We start from the raw sequence: 25595 nt of genomic DNA on the forward strand, positions 1-25595 counted from the left end.
GTAATGCGAAGGCAAGATAACCGCTGGTCCTTAAGGGTAACGGAGTGGATACCAAGAGAAGGCAAGCGTAGCAGGGGGCGGCAGAAAGTTAGGTGGGCGGATGAGATTAAGAAATTTGCGGGATATATTGGGAATATGGAGGCCGCAACTGGCGAAGGACAGGGTAAATTGGAGAGACATGGGAGAGGCCTTAGCCCTGCAGTGGGCGTAGTCAGACTGGTGATGATGATGATGATGATAACAAAAGATCCAGGTGTGTTCGCAAAGCACGGCGCCACGCTTGCTTCGTAGTGCGATTTTCGCCGCTCCGGTGACGTCATTGCGCTAATATTTTTCTACTAGTGAAAGTACATCCTGAGTGAATCGTGAAAACACGCACAGCCTTGTCAAAGACACGAGCGGCGTTAAGGAGCCACGGATTTCACAAGCTGCATGCGGATGGTGAGATGGCTGGCCTCGACCTGGACCGATGTGGCTGGCCATACTCGTTGCCGATTTTTGTAGGGCTATCAATCCTTAAAATCCTTAGTCCTTAGGACGGCGATGCCGAGGAGGAAGCGTGCTGTCAAGCTCAATATGGCGCGCGATCACGCAACCCCGCCCTTGTGTACTTGCCCCCCCCCCCCCGCCACATGTTGAGCTTGCGGCAAGCCCGAATGTCATGTTTCATGGCTAGCTGATGGTCGAGACGTGGTGCCGACACCGGTTCTTCATAACATCTCACGTGCGAGACTGGCACGCAAGAGGGGAACGCCGAAATCGGGTCCTTTGTTTCCAGCCATGGTCGCTACGATTGAGGATATTGTGGCCGACAAAAGCAGCGTGATTCAAAAAGGGGCTTTTAATCGGACGGCCAAGCTGACCAGCAGCGCGCACCCGAACGGAAGCGTCGTCTTCCTCGCTCCGACACAAGCCAAGTCATGCCGCGCGGCCGCGTGGCTGAATGTGGGCCGTGTGGCATTGCCCCCTCCTTTCAAGAGGCATCGCCTCGATGCCACCGTCAAGGCGGAAACGCTATACAGGCACCGAAAGTGCCAAGGCGCATGTGGCATCCGTACTGAATGTGAACCCCGCAAGGGGCCAACGGGCGCAATACGGTTTCACGCGCGACACGTGGACGACTTCAGACTTGGGCGGTCGAGAAGACAGGACAGCTCCTTGCAGAAACACTGCATAGTTCACTCCGCTGAATGAACGTAGCACTGGTAGGGGCCGAAGTAGCGGCGCACAAGCTTTTCAGAGCGCCTGCGCAAGCGTATTGGGCTCCATACCCAGACGTGCTCGCCGGGCTTGTAAACCACCTCCCTGTGGCGGAGGTTGTAGAGCCTGGCGTCAGCGAGCGGCTTCTCCGTCACGAACGAACTGTCAGCGCCTGTGATATACGAAGTGGCATAACCGGGGAGCAGCAACGCGTCCAGCATGGTCAAGGTGTCACGGCCATGCACCAAACGAAACGGATTGATGTGCGTCGTTTCTGGGAGGATGATGCTATATGAAAACGTGGTGTAGGGCTGTATTTTGTCCCAGTTGCGATGATCATCGTCGACATACATAGACATCATATTTGCAATGGTCCTGTTCAGCCTCAGTTCATTCAATTGGGGATGGTAAACCGCCGTTTTCCTATGACTGGTTTCTGTTTCTGACCTGACTTAATTATAAACGATTTTGACGTCGAACTTTTGCAAACGAAGGATCAAGAGAGCAAGCCGCCCGGAAGGATCTTTCAGGTTCGCAAGCAAACGCAAGGAGCGATGGTCGTTCACAACGACAACTCAGAACGGGCGGCCGTACAGGTACGGACGAAATTTTGGGACTGCCCACTCAATAGCCACACACTCCTTTTCCGTGGTGGAATAATTCACTTCGGAACGGGACAAAGTCCGGCTTGCGTAAGCGAACACGCGTTCTACTACATCGTCTTGCCACTGCATAATCCCCGCACCATGGCCAACATTGCTGGCACCTGTGTGCAGATTCGTGTCGGCCTCCTCGTCGAAGTGGCTGAGGATAGGCAGAGATTGGAGGCGGGCTTTAAGTTCTGTGAAAGCTTTTTCCTGATCTTGGCCACAGAAGAAGGGTTCGGCGTCTTTTGTCAGAAAAGTTGCCGGCTCTGCGAGCTTGGAGAAGTTTTTAACGAATATCCAATAATAGGCGCACAGCCCCAGAAAACTACGCGAGCTTCATTTATCTGTTGGCTGGGGGAATGCAGAAACGGTGGCCGTCTTTTCAAGGACGGGGCTAGCGACCTGAGCACTCACAATGTGACCAAGAAATTTGAGCTCGCTAAATGCGAAGTTGCACTTTTGATGCTTGAGAGACAGACCCCCGGAACGATGTATGTGCCTCGAAAACAGCGCGCAAACACTTCAGGTGCTCCTCGAACGTGTCAGAGAAGATTACGACGTCGTCGAGATACACAAGACAGGACTGTCCCTTCAATTCAGATAGCACGGTGTCCATCATACGTTGAAACTTTGCAGGGGCTGAAAACAAGCCGAAAGGAAGCACCTTAAATTCCTTCAGTCCGTCAGGAGTAAACAAGGCGGTCTTTTCTCGGTTACGTTCGTCGACCTCGATTTGCAAATAGCCGCAACGCAAATTCGAGTTACGAAAAGTAGGTGGCGTGGCGGAGGCGGTCCAAGGAGTCATCAGTGCGCGGCAGCGGATAGACATCCTCTTTAGTAACGATCTTGAGACGTCTGTAATCCACGCAGAACCGTAGGCTGCCGTCTTTGTTTGCGAGGAGAACAGGTGATGCCCAGGAATTCGTGGACGGTTTTATGAAGTCGTCGTGGAGCATTTCGGAAACGTGGCGGCGGATGGCACCACGTTCTTTCGGCGAAACACGATAAGGAGGCTGACAGAGGTTTTTGGTCGCTATAGAATATGATGCAATGCTTATAGTTATTGGCGTGTGATGAAGCTTGGAGGTTGCCGCAAAACAGTCGCGGAAAGAGCCAATAATGTTTCCACCCGGCGTTTCTGATTGGGGCAGAAGGTCCCTGTTCCTCTGTTCCGGGGTCCGTTGTGGTGGATAAAGCGCATTGGCCGGCATGCTCGCCAAGGTTAAAAATCAGCCTTCTCTGTTGTTTTTTCGTTAAATCTTGGGGTTCGCAACTAAAGTTGGTCACTAAGAGTTCGGAACGCCCGTGAACAAGGCCGACAATGCTGCGAGCAACGCAAACTTGCCGAGACAGTAGCAGCGACATGTTCACTTTGGCAGTGCCCCGAGTACCGAAGCTAGTATCACACTGCACCGTGACAAACTTGCTTGCTGTCGGCAGTATCGTTATGTGGTCTTCAGAGATGCGTAGTGCTGCTCTGTGCGGCTCGGGGTTGGTATCAACGGCTCGCTGTGTTGAAAACGATACCAATTTCTCCTGCAGGTTGGTAACCGCCCCTAAAGGAAGTCCATGCAGAAAATCAGTTGTTTGGAGCACTCTCGTAACACGTACGTCAAAGGAGCCAATGAAAGTGGCACCACGCATTTGTTTGCGGCAGGTGCAGACGCCAATCGGCGTTACCTCATGCAACCGGCTGTGTGTATCTGCGGCCCAGACGAAGATGTTAGAACCTTTCAGAAGGTCGTGGCTAGCTGGCTGCTTATGACAGAAAAGTCGACTCCGGTATCCACGAGTGCTTTCACGTCATAGCTGTTGGTAGCAACTAGAATTTCGGCGGCATAAACCATTCTTTTACAACTCGTTGGTGAGGTCGTCGGTGAGGTTGTCGATGTGGTCGTCGGTGGAGTCGTCGATGTGGTCGTCGATGTGGTCGTCGGTGAAGTTGCCGATGAGATTGTCTTTGAGGTCGGCGGGTGAGGTCGTCGGCGTTCAGGTCGTCACATCAAATTGTTGGATGGAGGCTGTTCACTCTCTGCGACAGCGGCGATCCTACCCCGGAGGACGCCGTCTTCAGTTTTCCCGGTGGGGGGACATGCCTCTGAATTGGCCAGAGGATGAAGCGCGAGTGGGCTATGCAGCCCGTTTTGGAGATGGCGATCTAGACTCACGTCGTGGCGGTGTCGAGGCCAACACGCGATCGACCACGTACTCTTCAATGGCCTGCGATCTCTCGCCATAGCGCGGTCGAGGTGCGTCCGGGGGAAATCTTCTTCAGCTCAGCCTCCGGTATGGGCAGCTGGGGAGGACATGACCTGGGTCCCCGCAGGGGTAGCATAGAGGCCGTTTGTTGGGTGCCCGCCACACGTCCTCTTTTCGTAGAACAGGGCGCGGGTCACCCAGCTCGACGGGAGAAGGTACGTACACCTGCGTTGGTTCGGCAGCAGGAAGGAATGCATACGGCTCCGGTTGTGCGTCCCTAGGGCTTCACTGCAGTTCATGATGTACGGCACCGGCTGTGGGGCCGGTGGTGGCTGCACCGCTCGCTGAATTTCGTCACGGATGGCATCGGCTATAGCTGCAACACTTGCAGGTGGAGCATCTCAGCGGAGGTTGCGCAGCTCTTCGCAGACCTCCTTCCGCACAAGCTCCCGAAGTGCCCCGTCCCCGGCTACTGGCCCTGACACACAGTAGTTGGTGGCTGCAGCACAGCCCTGACGACCGTACTGTACACTGCGCTCCTGCTAGGAACGTTCCATACTCGTGGCTTCTTTGGCGAAGTCAGCCACGGTACTTGGAGGATCTCATACGAGGCCAGCGAAGAGCTGTTCCTTAACACCACGCATGAGAATGCGTACTTTCGTTGCCTCGGGCATGACAGGGTCAACCGGATTGAATAGACGTATTATATCTCCTGTAAACATGGCGACGCTTTCTTTCGACTGGTGTGATCTGGAGCGAAGTGCGATTTCGATGTTTTCTTTACGTTTGTTTGTGCGGAAGTTGGTGAGCACCTCACGGCGGAACGCTTCCCAATTGGTAAAGGAAGCCTCATGGTTCTCGAACAACGTGGTGGTGAGCAACTAATGGCGGAACGCTTCCCATATGGTTAAGGAAGCCTCGTGGTTCACGAGCCACGTCTTTGGCGAATCTTGGAACACGAAATGCATGTTTCGTAGCTTTCGCTCGTCGTCCCATTGGCTGAAAGTGGCCGCATAGTCAAAGCTGGCCAAACAGTCGTCGACTTCCTTGAACCTATCGGCGTGGAAGGATGGCGGCCAGCGAGGTGTAAGGAGTACGACCGGCATGACACTGCCGGAAGGCTGACCTCTTTGACTGCCAGTAGTTTTTGTCTTGGTATGCACCAGCGTCGTCAGTGGCTGAACCTCAGATTTCAGGTCTCGCAGGCGGCGACTCGCCTTGTGGACAGGTGTTATTTCGAAGCGTCGGAAGTCAGCGTCAAACTTGTCTTTGCGGTGAGCATAGATGCGACAATGCCCAACACTTCCACCAAAATGTCGCCGATAAACGTAGCGCGATTCAAAAGGGGCGTTCAGTCCGACAGCCAAGTCGCGCACCCGAGCGGAAGCATCGTCTTCTTCGCTCCGACACGATCAAGTCATGCCAGCAGAATGTAAGTAGTGTGGCAATGTTGCACTCTAGTCCGAGGCTTCGGAGCTGGGCACGTGAAGAGCCACCGGAAATGACACCTTTTGTGCTCTAACTTCAGTGCAGCTTTCTTTAGGGTCGATGACGACCGCACTCTGGAGCCAAATGACACCGGATCCTCTCCGTGTGGTTGATTACGGCAGGACTGGGAGGCAATCTTCGTAGCTTAGACAGAGGTTGCCCAGAACTACATGGTTGCTCTGAAGCCGAAAAGGTGTGCTTGCTGCTTCCAGACGACACTCGCTATCACCGTTCCTAACATCTCCTCCATTGCCCGAAAAATCTAAAATGGCCACTGTTCTCATGAACTTTCCATGAAGAGTTCACCTGAGTACTGCACGTGTGGCTTGAGTTTCATATCCCAGTCTCCAAAAGAAAAGTCCTAACCAAGCAACAAAAGAAGGATATGTGAGACCATCCGCGCAAAAACGCGCTGCCTCACTCGCAAGCATTCGGAATTTGGTGAAAAAACCACCAGGCTTCCCTCTTGTGTAAAGCAATATCATACTCCTGATTACTGACCACTGAATTTCACCCGAATTTAGGCTCAAAGCGAGAGTCCACGTTACATCTGAGTTAGCCAAAAACAGTCCGGCAAGATATACAATAAGCGGCGGTGAGTGAAAGCCTGCAATTTACAACAGAAACCCCATTCCTGTTCAATAGAAGCTCTGATTCGCCCAGTACCACCGGAATATCAAAAGTCTGTTGAGAATGTGGCCTACGCTTAGATTAACCCACTGGCTTTACTCAAAAAAGCTTGATCGCTCGAGAGTTAGAATCAAATTGCAGAGCCCCTTGCGCCGCGCTGTGGTCGCAGGCCACGGCAGAGCGCCGTGCAAGAAAGAGGTTGGTGCGAAAAACAGTTCGAACCTCAACGCTCTTGGGGCTAGTTCTTCCTGGCTGTATCTCAGACACATTTGGCGACCGGGCATCGAACACGCAACGCTAGGCTCCTACATGGATTCTGCTGGTTCTTCCGCCCTTTCTACAGGCGGCGACACGCCCCCGAACGCTCTGCCTGACGTCGCTTCGTTGGCCGTTTTCCAACCAGTCAATCTGCCGCCCTTCTGGACCAATAGCCCCCGCGATTGGCTCCTGCAGGCAGAGGCGCATTTCCGGGTGCGGCTTATTATCAGCCAAAAGAAAAAGTTCCCCGATTTGCTGTCCTGCTTGCCTCCTGACGTCGTCAAGGGATTAGCGACGTCATCAGCACACCAAACAGGGCCAGACCCTTCGACACGTTCAAGGCGGCTATCGCCACCGCAAGTCAATGCCCGAACGCCCGCAGACTCCACCAGCTCCTCACAGCTACAGAGCTCGATGACAGCCGTCCTTCACTGCACCTCCGTCGCATGCGCCAGCTGCTTAGAGACTCCGCCGCCCAGCAGGGCACTATTCTGTGTGAGTTGTTTCTCCAGCGTCTTCCCCAGAACATGGTCCTTCACCTCGCAGCCGCGGGTGATGTCCTATTGTAAAATCTCGCCGAACTCGCTGACCATGTTGCGGACTACTCACGGCACCCCAACCTCAGCGCCGTGACCGCTCTGCCTCAAGCCACTACCGCAGCCTCCCAGCTCACGAGCATAAAATGCCGACTCGGTGCTCTTGTCAGGCGGCTCAATGCCCTCGCGTCCTTGCGAAGCCATTCTCCTCTGAGGTTCAGGTCACGCCGCCACTTCCTACCTTCGTGCTCCCCGGAGCCCCCACTATCCGACGCGTGGCCAGATACCTCACCCTCGGCTGTCTGCTGGTACCACCGTACCTTTGGCAGCCCTGCCCACAAATGCACCCACCCGTGCTCCTGCGACCCCGTGCGACCAGCTACTGACATCGGAAAGTTGTGCTGGTGGACGGACATGCCGCCTTTTTACATTTCGGGCACGATCACTGGCGCTCGTCTCCTGGTCGGCACGGGAGAACAAATCAGCGTCGTAGTGGCCTTTTGGGCAGATTGCCGTCACAACGAACAGACCACCACGCTCCAAGCGATAAACTCCCCTATTCGCAAGTACGTCCACAGGACCCTTACGCTTCACCTAGGATTGCGCCGCATGTTCCGTTGGTTTTCCATCACCGATAGCGTCTCGCAAGCTGTTCTCGTTTTTGACTTCCTTAGTTTCTTCAACCTCGCGGTCAACACGTGCGCTCATCGCCTCCTATATCGCAGCCCGCACCTCTCCGCCGCTGCACCGACATGGCTTTGAGCTCTCGTCCCCGCTTCGCCATGCGCGAAAGTCCTCGCTGATTTTCCCAACCTTATGAAGCCACACACCGAGAGTTGCCGGTGAAGCACTCGATCACCCACCATATCGTGACTCTGGACCTCCGGTGATTGTACGCCCTCGCCGTCGCTCTGCAGAAAGCCTTTCTGTCACTCTCCGTGAGTTTCAAAACATGCTTAAACACGCCATCGTGTGTCCCTCGTCCACCAACTTTGCATCACCACTCCAAATGGCGCCAAAGAAAGATCCAGGCGACTGGAGACCATGTGGTGATGACCGTGTCCTCAATGCTCACACCTTACCAGACCGAAATCCACTTCCTCAAATTCAGGACTTTACATCACCACTGGCTGGGTGCACGATATTCTCGAAGATTGGCTTAGTGAAGGCTTAACATCAAATTCCCGTGGAGCCCGCTTATATTGCGAGGACGGAAATTACCAGACCATGGGACTCTTTGAGTATGTGAGTATGCCTTTTTGATTTCGCAACGCCACACAGGCTTTTGAGCGAACTATCAACGAGGATACGCGAAGACTCGACTTCGTGTTCTCTTACATCGATGACCTCCTCGTCGGCACCTAATCGGGTTCTGAACATGGAGTTCACCTGCGAATCCTCTTCCACCGAATTGATGAACATGGTCTCGTCATCAACCGGACAAGTGCCTCTTCGGCGTCGCTACCATAGAGTTCCTAGGCCATCTTCTCACTCTACAAGATATTTGGCCTCTTGGAAGCAAAGTCAAGGCTATACAAAATTTTCCACCCCGCCTCACTTGCTCAGAGAATGCTCAGAGAATTCTTGGACCTTGTGATTTCCATCGCCGATTCCCCCCGAAGTGCGCCAATTTCCTGAAGCGTCTGCTAACTTTTTGACTACAAAAAAGATCCTGCTGCACCATTTGAGTGGACTGATGATGCTACACCCGCATTCGCTCCTGCCACGAAGACGCTCGCCGACGCCACTTTACTCAGACATCCAGTTCCTTACGTTCCAATCCGCCTCGTCACCGATGCGTCCAGCCTTGCAGTCGGCGCTGTTCTCGAGCAGCGCGTCTCTAGTTGGCAGCCGCTTGGTTTTTCTCACAAAAGCTGAACCCACCCGAGGCTAAATGCAGCACCGTCGGTCGAGAACTCCTCGCGGTGTACCTCGCCATTAAGCATTTTCGCCACTTCCTGGAGGGCCAGGACTTTCACGTCGTCACATACCATAGCCCTTCACGTTTGCTTTCCAACGGAATCACAGAACCTACACTGCACGCGAGATCCGCCAAATGTGTTTAGCTCCGAGCTTACAGTGGATCTCGCTCACGTCTATGGGCCGGAAAATACGTCTGCTGATGCACTTTCTCGTGTCGGTGTCATGGCGTCCGAATCACCAGAGGACGTGGAGTAGCTAGCGGCTGTATAGCGGTACGACCGAGAGCTGCATCGTCTTCTCTCCTCATCCACACCCCTGGCCTTCGCTGAATGCCCGCTGCCGTTTTCCTCCAACTTCATTACCTGCAAGACATCTACTGGTGTCTCGCGCCATTAAAGGTGTAGTGAAGAGGTATCTGAACTCGTCTTTTTGTCGCGGGAACTCAATCTACACGTTCCGAGCATTCTTAGAAACTTCGGTTTATTGCCCTGTGTGGCCGATGTCTCCAATTAAATCGAATTAACATCCGCCTCCCGCCATTTTTTGAATTCTCCCCGTACGATGGGCGGAGTCAACCAACGCGTGGAGTGCCTCTCACCCAGTCCCATGGCGGCTTGCCGCTCTGCCATCGGCGGAGTAATACGTAGTAATCCGTAGAAGCAAATAGTCCGCGCGTATTTTTATTTCTGCGGGCTAATTTTGCGGCTATATTATCTGCGAATGAAACTATTTATTCACGGAAGCCTAAAAAACCAAATAAAGCGCAAGCAAAGCCTCCATGGAGCTGGCTGAAAGGCACTCCACGCGTTGGTCGATTCCGCCCACCGTACGGGGAGAATTCAAAAAATAAAGGCGGGAGCCGGACGTTAATTCGATTTAATTAGAGAAATCGACCACATAGGGCAATAATTCGAAGTTTCTAAGAATGCTCGGAACGTGCAGATTGAGTTCCCGCGGCAAAAAGACGAGTTCAAATTCCTTTTCAGTGCACCTTTAAGTATTTTTGGCTTTCCGTCGAGCCATTTTTGACAAACTGCACCACATCAACCAACTTGGTGTCCCTGCGACGCAGAAGCTGATCACATCTTGCTTTCTTTGGCCAATTATCAGTGCCGACGTCCGTCGCTGGGCACGAACCTGCCTTCATTGCCGGCGCGTGAAAGTTCATCGGCGTGCCGTCACGGCTGCCTCTCTTTTTCCGCCTCCCGACGCGAGTGTTTCCCACGTCCACATTTACCTTGTTCGACCGCTCCCGCCATCACGTGGGGCCTCTTACCTACTCACATACGTGGATCGTTTTACCCGCTGGCCCGAGGGTTTGCCCATTGCTGACAGTACAGCACAGACAGTTGCTTCAGCCTTCATGGCCAGCTGGGTGTCTCGTTTCGGCTGCCCGTCTGTGGTCACCATCAATTGCGGCCGCCAGTTTCAATCGGCCCCTGTTCACCGCCCTTCACGACATACTGGGCGTCCGCCACATCCATAAGACCGCCAACCATCCTTCGGCTAATGGCAAGGCGGAACGTCTTCATCGCCAACTGAAGGCCGCCCTTACCGCTTATCAGCCAAGGGAACGCTGGTACGACCACCTTCCCCTCGTCCTCCTGGGTATTCGCTCAGATTTGAAGGTTGACCTAGGCTGCCCTTCTGCTGAGCTAATCTACGGTGTTCCCCTGGCGAATTCTTTCCTGCGTCCCCTCCGTTCAGCCGTGGTGCTTCTATCTACATCTGAGACCTGTGTAGAACATTTCGACACATCACCCCTGCCTTCCCTGCTACCCATCACCCTCAGTACCTATTTGTCAGCCAGGATGTGGACTCCTGCAGCCATGTCTTCCTCCACCGTGACCCCATTCGTCCACCCCTAACACCGGCCTATGACGGACCGTTCCGCGTGCTCCATCGTGCCACGAAGACCTTCATGCTCGACATCAACGGCCGTGAAGACGTAGTGTCTGCTGACAGACTAAAACCAGCCTACATTGCCGCTCCTTCGTCCGTGGGCCATCCGGTCACTCTCACTTCGACTGGGCCATCATTCCGTGCGGCCTCCTCCAAACATGTCCGCTGAGCGCATCCTGTGGCGTCCGCTATACGGGGGGGGGGGGGGGGGGGGCACTGTAGCGCTCCTCACACCGCGCTCTGGTCGTGCCGGGCAAGGAAGACGAGGTTGGAGCTAGGCCGCCGCTTCACGAACAGCGCAATAAAAACAGTTCGAATCTCCACGCAGTCGGGGCTGCATCTTCGTTGCCTTAGCTGCGACAAACTGTTCCAGTTAAGCTCTCAAAACATGCGACTGCGCATCACATTCTATACTCATTGGCATATTGGCGAAGGGCTCCTTTAACCTATCTGCACCTCCTCAGGAACATCTACATGCTAAACTGCCACAGTTGTTCCCCACATATATCTGCAGCCTCACTTCATTCGGTTGCTCTATGAACACCATAATCAGAAAACTAAATCATGCGCCAATAAACACAAGTACGCAAATGGACGCCTGAGCATTGTACACCACGTACAAGCGCCCACGAACGAAGACAAAGTCGCAGACAACACAAGCGCTTGTGCTGTCAGCGTCTTCATCTGACTTCATTCATTTTCGCTCGTATGTGACCTGAAATCCAACATCAACTTGCCAAACAGTCTGTGCTTAAGTGCACCTGAATACCTTTTGAAGATAGTTGTTCAGAACGCTTTCAAATACACGTACATATTTTGCGGGTTAGCAGGGCATCAGCTACATTGCTGCTGGTGCGACAAGCCCTTCGTATCGCAACCAAGTTTGGCACGTCCATGCATACAATTTACTAGTGTCCAAATTTGAGTATCACAAACAAACGATATGCAACCCGTAACCTGTCTTCAGTACGTATACAAGGTAGCGTAGTCTGCATAGAAGCCCATATGTTCAAAACATGGCGGCTCATGGTGATCAGCCAGCGCCGTCTTCGAAATGCGTGGACAACTAAAAAGTGACGTCATAATTAAAACAAAAACGCGACGTTGAAGTCACGTGTTTTAGTGACGTCATATTCGTGACGTCAGCGTCAGGTGCTGCTTGGCGGGAAAAATAAACTGCTGAACGCCGCGGCGCTTCAGCGCGACACCCGACACGAGAACGAAGAAAGAAGACACGACGAGTGCCGACCACCAACGCTATTTTTAGGTAGTCAGTTCTCGTTGTGCCTTTTTCCTTCGTCCTCGCCTCAGGTGTCGCGCTGAATGTCGCCGGTGTAGCGCTGAAGCGATGAAATGTGACGCCGCCAGACAGGTTATCGCTCGCACATCGTGCAACCGCACACCTCTTTTTTTTGCGCACGGGGGCCCCATGGCCACAGACGATGCCCGTTTGGGGCAAAAGCGACAGAACCACACCCAACCGAACGAAACTACACAGAAGCGCTGGCAAAAGGGAAAAGCGGAAACTGTACACGAACGATGCACACCAAGAAATCGAGCAACAAGCAACGAGGAAAAAGTAGGGCTAGCAGAATCGAGTTTCAAACAAAAGCAAGCAGAATGGTCAAAAGATATGACAAGGGTATGACATCAGAGCACCGTCAACTTTGGCATCGTCTCGCTGCCATTGCCGCTGCTCTGAGCGAATGCTGTCATAAAAATTTTTACAAAGCAAGCGCTATACTTTCTAACAAAATGCACACAACTAAAACATTTTAAAATGGAATCACTGCAATTGTTTTCAAATGCTTTTGAAACACAAAATATGTCCTAATTATTTTCCTCTTCTAGTCGTGTTTGTCCACTCATTTCATTTTGGCGCTTTAGTTCCACCACTAATTTGATGTCGCTAGCACTTGGTTCTGGACCGCATTCAGGCTCTGGCTTCGCGACCTATTTCAATTGACTTTGACGTATACGCGAAGTAACAAAACGAAATCACCTGCGTCAAATGGCTAAGCAGAGTTGACTTCCTTTTGCCGCGTTCGAGAATTGGTTTTTCAGCCCCGCACCTCGGGGTGGCGGGCTGATCAACCTTTCAGATCCCGAGGCTTGACAGAGGGAGAGGGACTCAATCAATCCTTCTCTTTCGATAGCCTTTTTCGCCCTTTCGGTAAGAAGAGAGGTCCTTGGCAGCGCTTGCAAAGTGTTGGTCGACAAATAACTGCAAAAAGTACTTTCTCGCGTCCGCTCTTGCCTTGATTACGACTTTTGACTGCGCTCTTGTCTGGCTGCTCGCGACGAAGGAGCTCCGCAAGCATTCTATCTCGTCGGGAGTGTTCGGGGTATCTGCATGCGTACACGACAGTTCTCTGCCAAGCCACGCGCAAGCAAATTCGCAGTTGCTATACATTCTTAGGATAATAGTCCCATCTGCCTGTTCTCTTGCCGCCTTTGTCTCAAGACGGCGCAGTGTGGCTCCTGTCGCAGTCTGACGCATTTTAAGGGACTTCGCACCAGTCCTGCCCACAGAATTCGCTGTTCCTTTCTTGCTATTGCTGTCAGCTTTCAAACACCCCGTGTCTGTCACCTGGCCAGAATCTCTGTCCGCACGCCGGGAGACTTATGGCTCTACCGCCTTCCGTTCTTTCCTTACATGAGCAGCTGTGAGCACAACTGAATTTAAATGCTTGTATTTTCTCTCTTTCCACTTAGCCTTTGTTTTTCCCTTTTTCTACGCCTGGACAGCTCCGCGTGCTTCCCCTGATAAAAACTAGCTTCGTCCAGTTTTTAAGTCGCACTTTGGGAATTTAGAAGAACGTCAATTTGGGCTAGATGGTGCATTATTTGAGACAGAAATGGTAATAGCGCTGCAATAAGACGTACACAAGAAAGACTGACACAGGACACGCACTAACTTCATCTGATTTTATTCACTGCAAAGCCAGCAAATATATGGAAAATTCAAGGCATGCGCAAAAAACACCGGTACAACAGGCATCAACAAAACCGTTCAAGATACGATATCTCAGTTTTGAAAAGGCGAACCGAGGTATCACTCACGCAATCTAATCCCCTCTTCCTAATGTGGTATGCTTCCAAAAGCTCCCGCGCCTTCGTATCTCCACTCCTGCGCAGAATCTTTATCTCCCGAATTCGTGGCTCACACTTCTTGCATTGCTGGCATCTTTTTTGCCCCGGCCCATGTTCCGGGGCAAAAAACCCCATGTTCCGGGGTTTCCTCTGCCTTGAGTCGGCTCTCGTGAAGTCGTGTCACCATGCTATGCAGACGAGTTTTGATACGCAAGTTGATCGGTTGGTTTCGGCGGGGTTCCCATGCACGGTTATCACAGCAGTTGCTGAAGCCCTCCTAAGAAAAATCAAGTGGGCGATGTTTCACAAGTCTACTGAGCCGAACAAACAGTACGTGAGACCAGAAGTGGTGCCTTATGTGCACAGGGTCGCGCACAATGTGAAGAAAGTGGCAAAGCAACATGGCGTGCCGGTCGTGTTTTCTGCCCCACGAATGCTTGGCCAGCTATGCGCGCGCATTGGGAGCGATAAAGAGAGCTCCTGCAACAAAAAGCATGGCAAGCAGTACGTGAAGTGCTGCACAGGTGTGGTGTATGAAATACCACTGTCCTGCGGAAAAGCCTATGTGGGACAAACGGGGCGGTGCGTTAATGACCGCGCGGCTGAGCACGTACGATCGCTAACAAATCTAGGAGGTGCACATCTTTCGCAGCAGTGCGCTGAGTGCTTCGTGTGCAATCGTGCGGCAGAACATGGGCCGGGGCAAAAAAGATGCCAGCAATGCAAGAAGTGTGAGCCAAGGCTTCGGGAGATAAAGATTCTGGACAGGAGTGGAGATACGAAGGCGCGGGAGCTTTTGGAAGCATACCACATTAGGAAGAGGGGATTAGATTGCGTGAGCGATACCTCGGTTCGCCTTTTCAAGACTGAGATATCGTATCTTGAACGGTTTTGTTGATGCCTGTTGTACCGGTGTTTTTTGCGCATGCCTTGAATTTTCTGTATATTTGCTGGCTTTGCAGTAAATAAAATCAGATGAAGTTAGCGCGTGTCCTGTGTCAGTCTTTCTTGTGTACGTCTTATTGCAGCGCTATTACCATTTCTCTCTCACTTTGGGAACCTTCCTCAGATTCAAATATTACATCTTTGCCTTGGCACATGCACCTGCGGCAGTCCCCAAGTTGTGCAGTTCACCCCCTGAAGATTGTCGTCTGCTACCTGCCCATCGCCCTTACTGACCTTCTCTGAAACGTACTGCACGTCTACAATCGGGCTGCCGTCGTCTGTGTCAGCGTGGCTTTCGGTACTGCGTTTCGCCACAAGCTCGGAATCGTGCGACCCACCTTGTTCTGCCCGGCCTACCTCTGATGACCAATCATTAAATTGACTCCAACCTGCCGCGGTGGGCAGCTTGCTCACAAGCCGGTCGACAGATTGTAATTCCGCCACAACGTCGCGTGACCTAGGTGGCCCACCTGGGTTGCTCCTGTGGGGATTTTGCATGGATTTGTCGCTCACGGTAAACGACCCGACAACGGACGCGGACGCCTCCTTTTCTGTGGCACGGGCTCTTTAATGTTCTCGCGCTAAAATATTCTGGGCCTGGAGCCACAGAACATGCTGTTCCTACAGTTGGTCCGACGCCAGCTAGGTAACTCAAGTAGGAAGGAAGGAAGAAGGGAGTTCGTAGGGCTCCTGAGCACTGAAAGGAACAACGCTCTAGATAGGGCGAGGGCCAGTTGAGGCAGGATGGTTCGGACCGCATGCGAAATAGGAGCAGACGAGTATAAACTTGCACGCTAGTTTTAGGGCATGCCTCCTGAGAAATGATACAGGCAGTGAGAGTCCCAAAGACAGAGGGCAAGGTCTTCTCTGAGCCGCAGACCGCTGCCAAGTAACAATGTAGTGATTGAGGAATTCAGCCTCGCTGCATGAATCGCAAATGTTCGACGGTATTAAACAATTGAAGACCCAGACGTAGTACTCTGCAGCACAAGAGTGTTTCAGTTTGCGGCTGCTTAAACCAAGTGTCAGCACGCACGCTGTGCTAAGTGCGCCGCCGCGGCGGGGTTTCACTTGAGAACAAATAAACACAATTTTACTTTAGTGGAAATCACCAGTTTACATCCCAATCAACCTGCCTAAAGTACACGCCGCACAGAAATGCGGAACATTATTATACATAAAACAAATTACAGCAAACAAATGCTTGAGAACAAATTGGCGAAATTATCTAAGTCCGTAAAAGAAATAGGCATTGACATCCGAAGTATGAAGCCTTCATACCCGCCGCGGTGGCTCTGTGGTTACAGCGCTCGCCTCTGGCCCGAAAGACGCGGGTTCGATCCCGACCGCGGCGGCTGAATTTCGATAGAGGGATATTCTGGAGGCTCGTGTACTGTGCGATGTCAGTGCACGTTAAAGAACCCCAGGTGGTCGAAATTTCCGGAGCCCTTCACTACGGCGTCCATCATAGCCTGAGTCACTTTGGGACGTTAAACCCCAATAAATCAAATCAAATCATATCAAATCATATGCAACTACGTATTCTTCAAAACCATCTTTTCGCTGGGCCAAGGCAGCTCCGAGGCCAACGCCACTAGCATCCGTATGGACCTCGGTAGGTGCTCTGGGGTCATAGTGTCGGAGTATTGGTGGCGAAGTCAAAAGATGGCGCAGGATAGTGAACGCTTCGTCGCACTCGACCTACCAGCCAGACATATCATTGTTACCGCCAAGTAGCTTCGTTAGTGGCGCAGTGATCGACGCAAAATTGTGTATGAAGCGCCGGAAATATGAACAGAAACCTATGAAGCTTTGAAGTTGAGTGAGCGAAACCGGCTTAGGAAATTGCGCCACAGCACGGAGCTTGGCCGGGTCAGAAAGGACGCCTTCCTTGGAGACGATGGGCCCCAAGATGGTCAACTGCCGAGCTCCGAAGTGGCACTTCTTGAGATTCAGCTGAAGTGCGGCGTCAGTCAGGGAAGTCAAAACCTGCTTTAAGCGTGCGATGTGTGTGGTGAAATCGGTGGCAAAGTCGACTATGTCGTCCAGGTAGCGAGGGCAGGTCTTCCATTTCAACTTCCGCAAGATGTTATCCATCATCCTTTCGAATGTGACGGGTGCGTTGCACAGACCGAACGGCATCACGTTGAACTTGTAGAGGCCGTCGGGTGTAGCAAATGCTGTTTTTTCTCTGTCAGGTGCAGCCATCGGTACTTGCCAGTAGCCTGAACGCAGGTCAAGGGACGAAAAGTATTCAGCGCCTTGGAGGCTATCAGGAGCGTCTTCGATGCGGGGAAGAAGGTAATTGTCCTCGTGGGTAATTTTGCTGAGGCGGCAGTAATCGACACAAAATCGTATTGAACCATCTTTCTTCTTGACAAGTACCACCGGTGAAGACCAAGGACTGTGAGACGGACGGAAGACACCAGGGTGCAGCATGTCCTCAACTTGTTCGCTAATCACGCGGAGCTCTGCCGCCGACCCACGATATGGCCACTGGCGATAAGGCGGGTATCAGCCGGTCTCAGTGTGATGAGCGGCGGTGGAACTCCAGCATAGGGGAGTGTGGGCGACGTCGAAAGCGGAGCGAAACGTGTGTAGAAGGGTTAAGAGCTGCGTCCGATGGGCGGAAGGAAGATCTTTGTCGATGGCGGCTTGGAAGAAAGGGTCGGGCAACGGATCAGGTGCCCAATCAGGATGAAGAGCATTGATGGAGGAACTGCGGGAGGTCACGGTGGCATTCAGGTCAGGGAGATGGTGAGCAGGTTGAATTGAACCAGGAGACCCGCCACGTAGCAGAGTAAGTGGGCAGGGAGACGGATTGTAGATAAGCATCTTCGTGAGACTTGTGAACGTCAAGAAGAGCAGACGGCAGCCGCATTTTTTATGCGAAGCATATTGCTAGAGCTACCACTCACGCCGTCGCCGTGGGACCCCTAGCCGTGACACCACGTGACACCGTGACGTCACACCACGTGACATCGGATGAGAGAGCCGGCCTCCACCTCGCGCCGTCGCCGTGGGACCCCTAACCGTCACGCCACGTGACATCGTATGAGAGAGCCGGCCTCCACCTCGCGCCGTCGCCGTGGGACCCCTAGCTGTCACACCCGCGCATTCCCGCGCATTTCGAACGCGCGTTCACACTCGGTGTAGGTGAAACGCACGCTCCACCGGGCAGGCGGACGCGGCTTCCGTGGCAATCCAGGCGCTCACCCAACGCGCGTCTCGGGGTTAGTCGGCGTTCCGCTGTAGCCATGCCGTTGTCTTCCCCCACGACGAAGGCTTCTAGTGGTTGTATTAAAATGACCAAGTATTCAACCAAGGAAAGCCATGTATTACCAAGCCTAGCCACTAATATGCTTCGCATTCCCCAGGCTTAGCCAAGCTGAGCCTCAGCAATTTTTTTGCCATGGGCCGTAACTAAAATGGTGACGGGGGTGTGGAGGGACACGAGAGGGATACAAGCGCTGAAGCCTCCGGAGCGATGTCGACGTATTCAGTTAGTTTCTCCGGGCACAGGAAATGGAGGTCGTCGGCGAGTTCGTCACACAGTGCAGAAAATTCTACCTCAGCGGGGGCGCAATCTGTCACGGCGTTATTTTTTGACATGAAGTCCCACCCGAGAATCATGTCGTGGGAACAAGACGGCAAGACCAAGAACTCGATACTGTACAAGATATCTGCAATGGCGACCCACGCTGTGCATGCTGCCCAAGGTGCGATCCTCTCTTCGGTAGCAGTGCGAAGCGACAAACCAGAAAATGACGTCGTCACTCTCCGTAACCGACGGCACAGTCTTTCATGAATCAATGACACAGCAGCACCCGTGTCGACAAGCGCGTACACAGACAGGCCGTCGATAGAAACCACTAGAATATTCGTGGGAGAAAGATGAGGTGACAGCGAACGGAGATGTGGGGACGGGGATCGACGGGTCGTTTACGGACGCTGGTCGGTGGTGTGTGCTTCCGGAGGTAGAACAGAACGGAGCAGCTGAATAGAGGAGGCAGAAGGCGCAACCGCTGGCGACCATGCGGCGACGAGAGTGGCGGGCCGCATGTCCGGAGAGACCACACGAAAAGCATATAGGACGATTGCCCGATGTGCGGCAAGGGTTATAATGCGGCGAAGGGGGAGGATGAAGCGGAGCCGCTGGTGGGACCGGTGCCGGTTGCAGGACAGATTGACTGGGTGGTAACACCACAGACCGAGGCCGCGCATCCACGTCGGCGTACGCGAAGGGCGTCGCCAAATGAGTGGATTGGCTGTAATGTGCCGCGGCGCCGGCGTACGTCAAAGAAGGGACGAAAGGAACTTCAGGTAGAGTAAGAAGAGCTTCGCCGACTTGTTATCGGATGACGCGCAGTAGCGAAGGCACAAGAGGAGAGCAAGCGTCAGGACTCGGGTGGACGAGAGACAGCTCACGAGCAACTTCTTCGCGAACAAACTGCTGGATCTCGGGCAGCAGTAGCGACTGGTCAGAGTGAGACTTCAAAGCGGCCAGAGGCTCTGGGTGCGAGAGTGGAGAGCGAGCGAGAAGACGGCGCTTGCGGAGTTCGTCATAGCTCTGGCATTGGGCTATCGACAACGGTTGCCGGATTTTTGGCCAGAAGCATCTGGAACGCGTCGTCGTCAATGCCCCTCATGATGCGGTCGATCTTGGCGCGCTCGGGCATCGAACCATCCACAAGCTTGCACAGGTCCGCCGCATCCTCACTATAAGGGATGGAAGTTTCACCAGGCAGCTACGCCCGAGCACGCAGGCGTTGTTCAGCGCGGAGCATGCGCACCGCAGGCCAGCCGGAGACGACGGCGAAATTCCGCTTGAAGGCGGACCACGATGTGTTGTCAGCCTCGTGGTTTCGGTACCACAGATTCGCAATGTCTGAGAGATAGAATATGACGTTGTTGAGTTTTAGAGAATCGTCCCATTTGGTATGGTTACTGACCCGCTCGTACGAGGCTAACCAGTCATGGACTTCGTGGTCGCCGGTACCGCTGAATACAGCAGGATTACGCTTGCGCAATACTCCAGCAGAGACGACTGTCGGCAGCTGTGTGGCAGGAGTGTGCGGCAGGAGGGTCAGCGGCTGTACGGAACCTTCAGGCAAGGTGAAGATCGGAAGCGTACGGCTTCGAAGCGTCAAGACTTCAGGAAATCCGCGCCTCCACCAAGTGAAAGGGGGATTCTGCACAAATAGTACTGGGGTTTTGTTCACGGCGGGCGACACAAACCGGCGAGCTGAACGGCGGGCAGCGCAGAAGACGGCCAGTCCAACCAAGGCGATCTCGTGCAGCGCGGCGGCACTTCGTCTTTCATCGACGCGTCGTAGTCGTCGGCGCTTTGTCAGTGACCTGCCTAGGCGTTATCAGGCGCGCCCGTCGGGGTTTGCTACAGTTAATCCATTTTAAATACAAATGTTCATTTATAAAGCCAGAAAAGAAACGTATTGTGGAAACATGTTTTGTAAATAAAATAATGATCTGGCTTCACAGGCTCCGGTAGGAAGCTGTTTGAGCTATTTACTAAATAACGTGTTCAAGTTGACAGCGTAGGAGGGATGCGGACGAGCGCAGTTGTCTTGCGTTTCTCGTTCTCATCTTCCGTGCACTGTTCACTTCAAGAAGTGGTTTCTTGAATTTGAACTTCGCGCAAACTGTGATCGAGCTGCCGGCTCCTTGTGAGCGCGCGCAGATTCCTGTTCGCAAAAACATTTGGAGGTGTCAGGATCTGAAGCTGTGTAATTTAGCCCTTGTTCCATCCTAAATTTTAAAAATTGTTGCAGAAACAAAAATGATATTTTAAACTTTTGTAAAATAAGTAGAGAAGAAGAAACAGGTACTAACGCTGTAAGTAAAAAAAAACATCAGTGGGAACCCATAGTCGTGAAGTGTAACAAAGCAGTTCTTGAAGCCTTTTAGGGTGAAATTCTTTTTTTAAGGACTTACGTACATAAAAAAAAGGTTGGCTTAGGTTTTATTTGATCCCTCTATTTTGGTATTGTCTGTAGGCGTTACACGCTGTTGCCGAAGATTGGGCGCCTCTGTCATTATCCGGAGCGCAAGCATTTTAAAGTTTGATGATCGAGGAAGGACTCTCACATGTCATATTGAACGCTGGCGGACTTGGCTGTCAGGTAAGCATTTTGCTAATCTTGAGCGTTACATGCCGCGGACTCAAGTGGAATACGAAGCCATAGTGCTCGAAGTCCTCGGAAGGATATGGCAACGAGCTGGTTCTTCGAGACGCTATTGCTGGGAAAAGACGTGTTGTCAATACCACACAACCAAGACCAGCGAAAAAAGGGGACGAGCAAAAGGGCATCAGCTAAGAACCTAAAAACGGCTTCGTGGGATCGTCGGAGGCGATCAAATACAACTACAGGCGGCAGCAGGATCTAAATTAAAACGCTTACGCGCTGGAGATGGACTTGAGGCACTACTAACTGAAAAAAAGACTCACCGAGCCCCATCGATGCTTTTGAAAAGGTACCCAGAATAGGGAAAGACCAAAAGGTATTGGCGCCGAATTAGGAGAATGCACGTTGGGTTTAAAGCTCCAGTGTTGTACATGGGCCGTGAGAGACGCTGAATTTTTACTTTAATCGATCACCGACACAAGCCAGACGGGGTACGACAGCGTCCAGAGACAATGTTGAAGGCTCTTCTGACGTTTCAGGTGAGTTATTTTGAGGCATTCTAATGAATATCGTCGTACTAACCGCTACTAGGTGGCGGTGTTGTGCCTTAACAGCTTGAAGTGGCGAGGACTGTTTGGCGTATGTTGCAGCGAAGAAATGCTCGCTGCACTGTGTAAACACGGTGTGTGTACACAGCTGTGTGAACAGTGTGTAAACACAGCTTGATGTGTGTGGACACAGCTAAATCGCTCAATCCGGGCTCTCCCGGATCACCCGAATTTGAGGCCGTCTTGAAAACAGTAAATCAATTACAGAAAAATCAGGCAACCATAACGCGCGAACTTCAACAGCAAGTACGCCGCCGCGGTGGCTCAGTGGCTATGGTGCTCGGCTGCTGTCCCGAAAGACGCGGGTTCGATCCCGGCCGCGGCGGTTGAATTTCTTTGGAGGAGAAATTCGAGGCCCGTGTACTGTGCGATGTCAGTGCACGTTAAAGAACCCCAGCTGGTCGAAATTTCCGGAGCCCTCTACTACGGCGTCTCTCATAGCCTTAGTCGCTTTGGGACGTTAAACCCCATAAACCTAACCTAACCTCAACAGCAAGTACACAGTCCTCCCACAACGAAATACCAACTGCGTTGTGGAACTGGAACCAACCCAACAGTCCCCCCCACCCAGCTTTGAACCAAGCATTACCGCGCAGATAAAGAAAGATATTGGTTTCCTCAAAGCTGCAAGAACCGATATAAATAACAGGCTGCGCAAGAATAAGCTTATTTTCCATGGCTTAAACAATACGAAAGACGACTCATGGAAATACTCTCAACAAGAAGTACTGACAGTCAGTGCTGACAAGCTGGAAATGTACTCCGTTCCATAACTAACTTGCCGCGCTACCAAAGGCAGAGACCTCGTGTTGAAGACAGCGCTAAACAGACAATTCGCCAACGAAATAGAAGACTACACGGGCGCTGACTATCAACTGAAGGTTTATTGGAAAACTGAGGATATATATAGGTGAAAACGCGCGAAAAACGAACGAAAACACAGAAAAACATCGAGGATTACAGTGCAGAGGAATGGCACTTATCAAGGAACGATATCTCGTTTCCCTATAGAGCAACGCAAGATTTTGCCGCGCACGTGTCCGAGTTCTTAGCGACGGAATATGCTACGAAAAGTTCCCTGCCTATCTGGTTATACTATCGTACTCTATCGACGTATTGCACAAGTCCAGCAGGCAAGGGTGATCATGTTCTTTGCATTCGCGGCAGTGCAGCACGAGATTAGGAGTTTTTTTCTGGTGAAGGGAATTTTCGTGCTCTTTCAACCTGACATTTATGCACTTAGCCGTTCGACCATAATATATATCCTTCCGCATTACAAAGGAACCCTATACACCACCCATTAGTTTGCAGTTAATGAAGTTTTCTGCATGCAACACAGTGCATATTTGAACGTCCTTTCTGGAAGAGGCCGGTTGCAGCTTCTTCTTCAGTGCAGCACACACTCCTCAGCCAATCAGGAGAGCGCGCTGTTCCTCCGCGCCTAGTCATCTGATGTCGTCCGCTCGGGGCGTACACAGATATGGTTAGATAGGAACATGAATCGACGCTGTCTAGCTGCCATAAGCATATGCGCTTACGCACGCTAAACGCGTGTATTTTGCAGAACGTTCCACCATTTGTGACATTTGGAATTTTAGGTCAGCGTATGCAAACGGAGACGCTACGATGAATGGATGGAAGGATGGATAGGAGCGCCCCCTTTGAAACGGGGTGGTGGCAATTGCCACCATGCTCAGCTTTTCTTTCTTTATTTTTGTTCAACTGCGTTTTCAATTCTCATTAAGATTCGCCATCTTCTTTACCTACGGTTTTCTACACTTCTAACCTTATGCCACATCTCTGCTTTTCAGCCACCAATCCTCCAATCGCTTTTTGCTAACTTCTACTGCACATTTATTTACATGACCATTGCAATCTTTAAACCCTAGGGCCTCCGGAAGAGTGACTGTGCTTGCATCGACATCCGGATGGATACCATCACATTTGAGTATGAGGTGTTCAATTGTTTCCACAGATCGACCACACACTGCACATGTGTTATCTTCGTTAAATTTCTTTTTGTAGCTGCGCGTTCTAAGACACCCTGACCTAGCTTCAAAGAGCAGGGCACTGCCTCTTGAGTTATCACAGAAAAATTCTTTCCTGATCTGCCTTTTCCAGTATCGATATAGTATACACCATGTTTCTTTTCCATTGAATTAATCCAATTTTTAACTTCCGCGTTGTTAACCTGTCGTTTAATGCTCTTTTTTTCTCCGTCCTCATGACCGGCATACTTACTGGTTAGTTTTATAGTTCTCTTCCGCCACTGTGAGTCAACGCTCTTCCTGTATAAATATTTAAATACCTTAGCTGCCCACCTGTTATCGTCCAATTTCCTAAGGCGTTCTTCATATAGTATTTTACTCTTAGCTTCCCGTGCTTCAAACGATGCCCAGCCCATATCTCCTTGTACCTCCTCATTTGTGGTTTTGCCGTGGGCACCTAGTGCTAATCTTTCAGCAGCTCTCGGATTTACGTCTAGTCTCGACGATACGCTCAGCTTGTGGCGCCACCTGTTCGTTAAAACGGGAATTGTTTTTGACAACAAACTGACGCTTCTCTGCAGGACTACAAGCTTTAGGTATAGGTTTATTAGGGTTTAACGTCGAAAAAGCGACTCAGGCTGTGAGGGACGGGGTAGCCAAGGGCTCCGGAAATTTCGACCGCCTGGGGTTCTTTAACGTACACTGACATCGCACAGTACACGGACTTCTAGAATTTCGCCTCCATCGAAATTCGGCCGCCGCGGCCAAGATCGAACCCGCATCCTTCGGATCAGCAGCCGAGTGCCGTAACCACTGAGCCACCGCGGCGGGTCGCAGGACTACGAGTGGCGGAATCGTAAATATGAATACAAAATAAAGCGAATTTATTGCTCATAGGTTTTGTTATAGGCGAGATGCGACGAAGCAAAAGCTTGGTGCCCCATTTATGGCCAGTGAACGTACTGAAAACAGCGGTAAATACGACGACGACTTCAGTCCGTGGCAAGCGGCCCTACTTTAATGGGCGCCGCCATTTTGAAAAAAATTATTTCTAAAGCACGCAAGAGTCGCGCACGCTGAACTCGGGAAAGAGCGTATGTAAAGCGAGCGTACGGCTCGATGTGAAATAGCATTTGGAGCATGCGCACTCTATGAAATGCTATCCCATATACACGTCAGCTTATTTTGTGCTGGCACTACATTCCGCAGTATCATAACGTTGCCTGTGCGCGCATCGCAGCTTTAGTAGCGCTGCAAGGTACTACTGCGATGGAGTATACATCTTGATCTTGGCATTATTGAACATGCGCATCGTATAGGTAAATTCATGGAATCGTAGGGCGGTCCAATAATTGTTAAAATAACCCTTTTTGAAAGCCAAGAACATCCTGGCATGTCGAAAAAATCTAAAAAGCACCGATCACGCAATTGGAGAATAGTCTGCTTTTGCTACAAGGATAGCATGATCGAAATTATTGCTGTTTATCCGACCCCAGAAATGTCCCTTCAAAACTACGGTTCTAGCCGCCGCGGTGGCTCAGTGGTTACGGCGCTTGGCTGCTGACCCGAAATACGCGGATTTGATTCCGGCCGCGCGACGGCCGAATTTCGATGAAGTCGAAATTCTAGAGGCCCATGTACTGTGTCGCAATGTCAGTGCTTGTTAAAGAATTCCAGGTGGTCACAATTAACGGAGCTCTTCACTATGGCGTGCCTCACAGCCTGAGTTGCTTTGGGACGATAAACCCCTATAAACCATAAACCATAAAACTATGGTTCGAGAAGATTCACTTTGGCGACAAATGTTACATTTATTAAGCTGTTTCTCGCTTTGTAACTGAAAGCTCTTAGAACGCAGAAAACACGCCCGCTAGCACGACAGTCAACAGTAATCCTTCAGAAAGCAATGACTGATGCGTCGCTCGGCATCCCGTATTCTCGTCCCGCCGCAAGCCTCCATCATCCATAATCTTAACATCGGGTTCACTAACATACGAAGTATCATAGACAAACGGGACGAGCTGCTCAGCTTCGT

General features: G+C 51.7%; 1 pseudogene; it reads left to right on the plus strand.

Annotated features, from left to right (window-relative positions):
* The first annotated feature begins 780 nt into the window (after positions 1 to 780).
* LOC149355463 (uncharacterized) lies at positions 781 to 6991 on the plus strand (annotated as a pseudogene).
* The last annotated feature ends 18604 nt before the right edge of the window (positions 6992 to 25595 follow it).

The sequence above is a fragment of the Amblyomma mixtum genome, chromosome 3, assembly GCF_055824585.1.
Source record: "Amblyomma mixtum isolate Tamu chromosome 3, ASM5582458v1, whole genome shotgun sequence".
NCBI lineage: Eukaryota > Metazoa > Arthropoda > Arachnida > Ixodida > Ixodidae > Amblyomma > Amblyomma mixtum.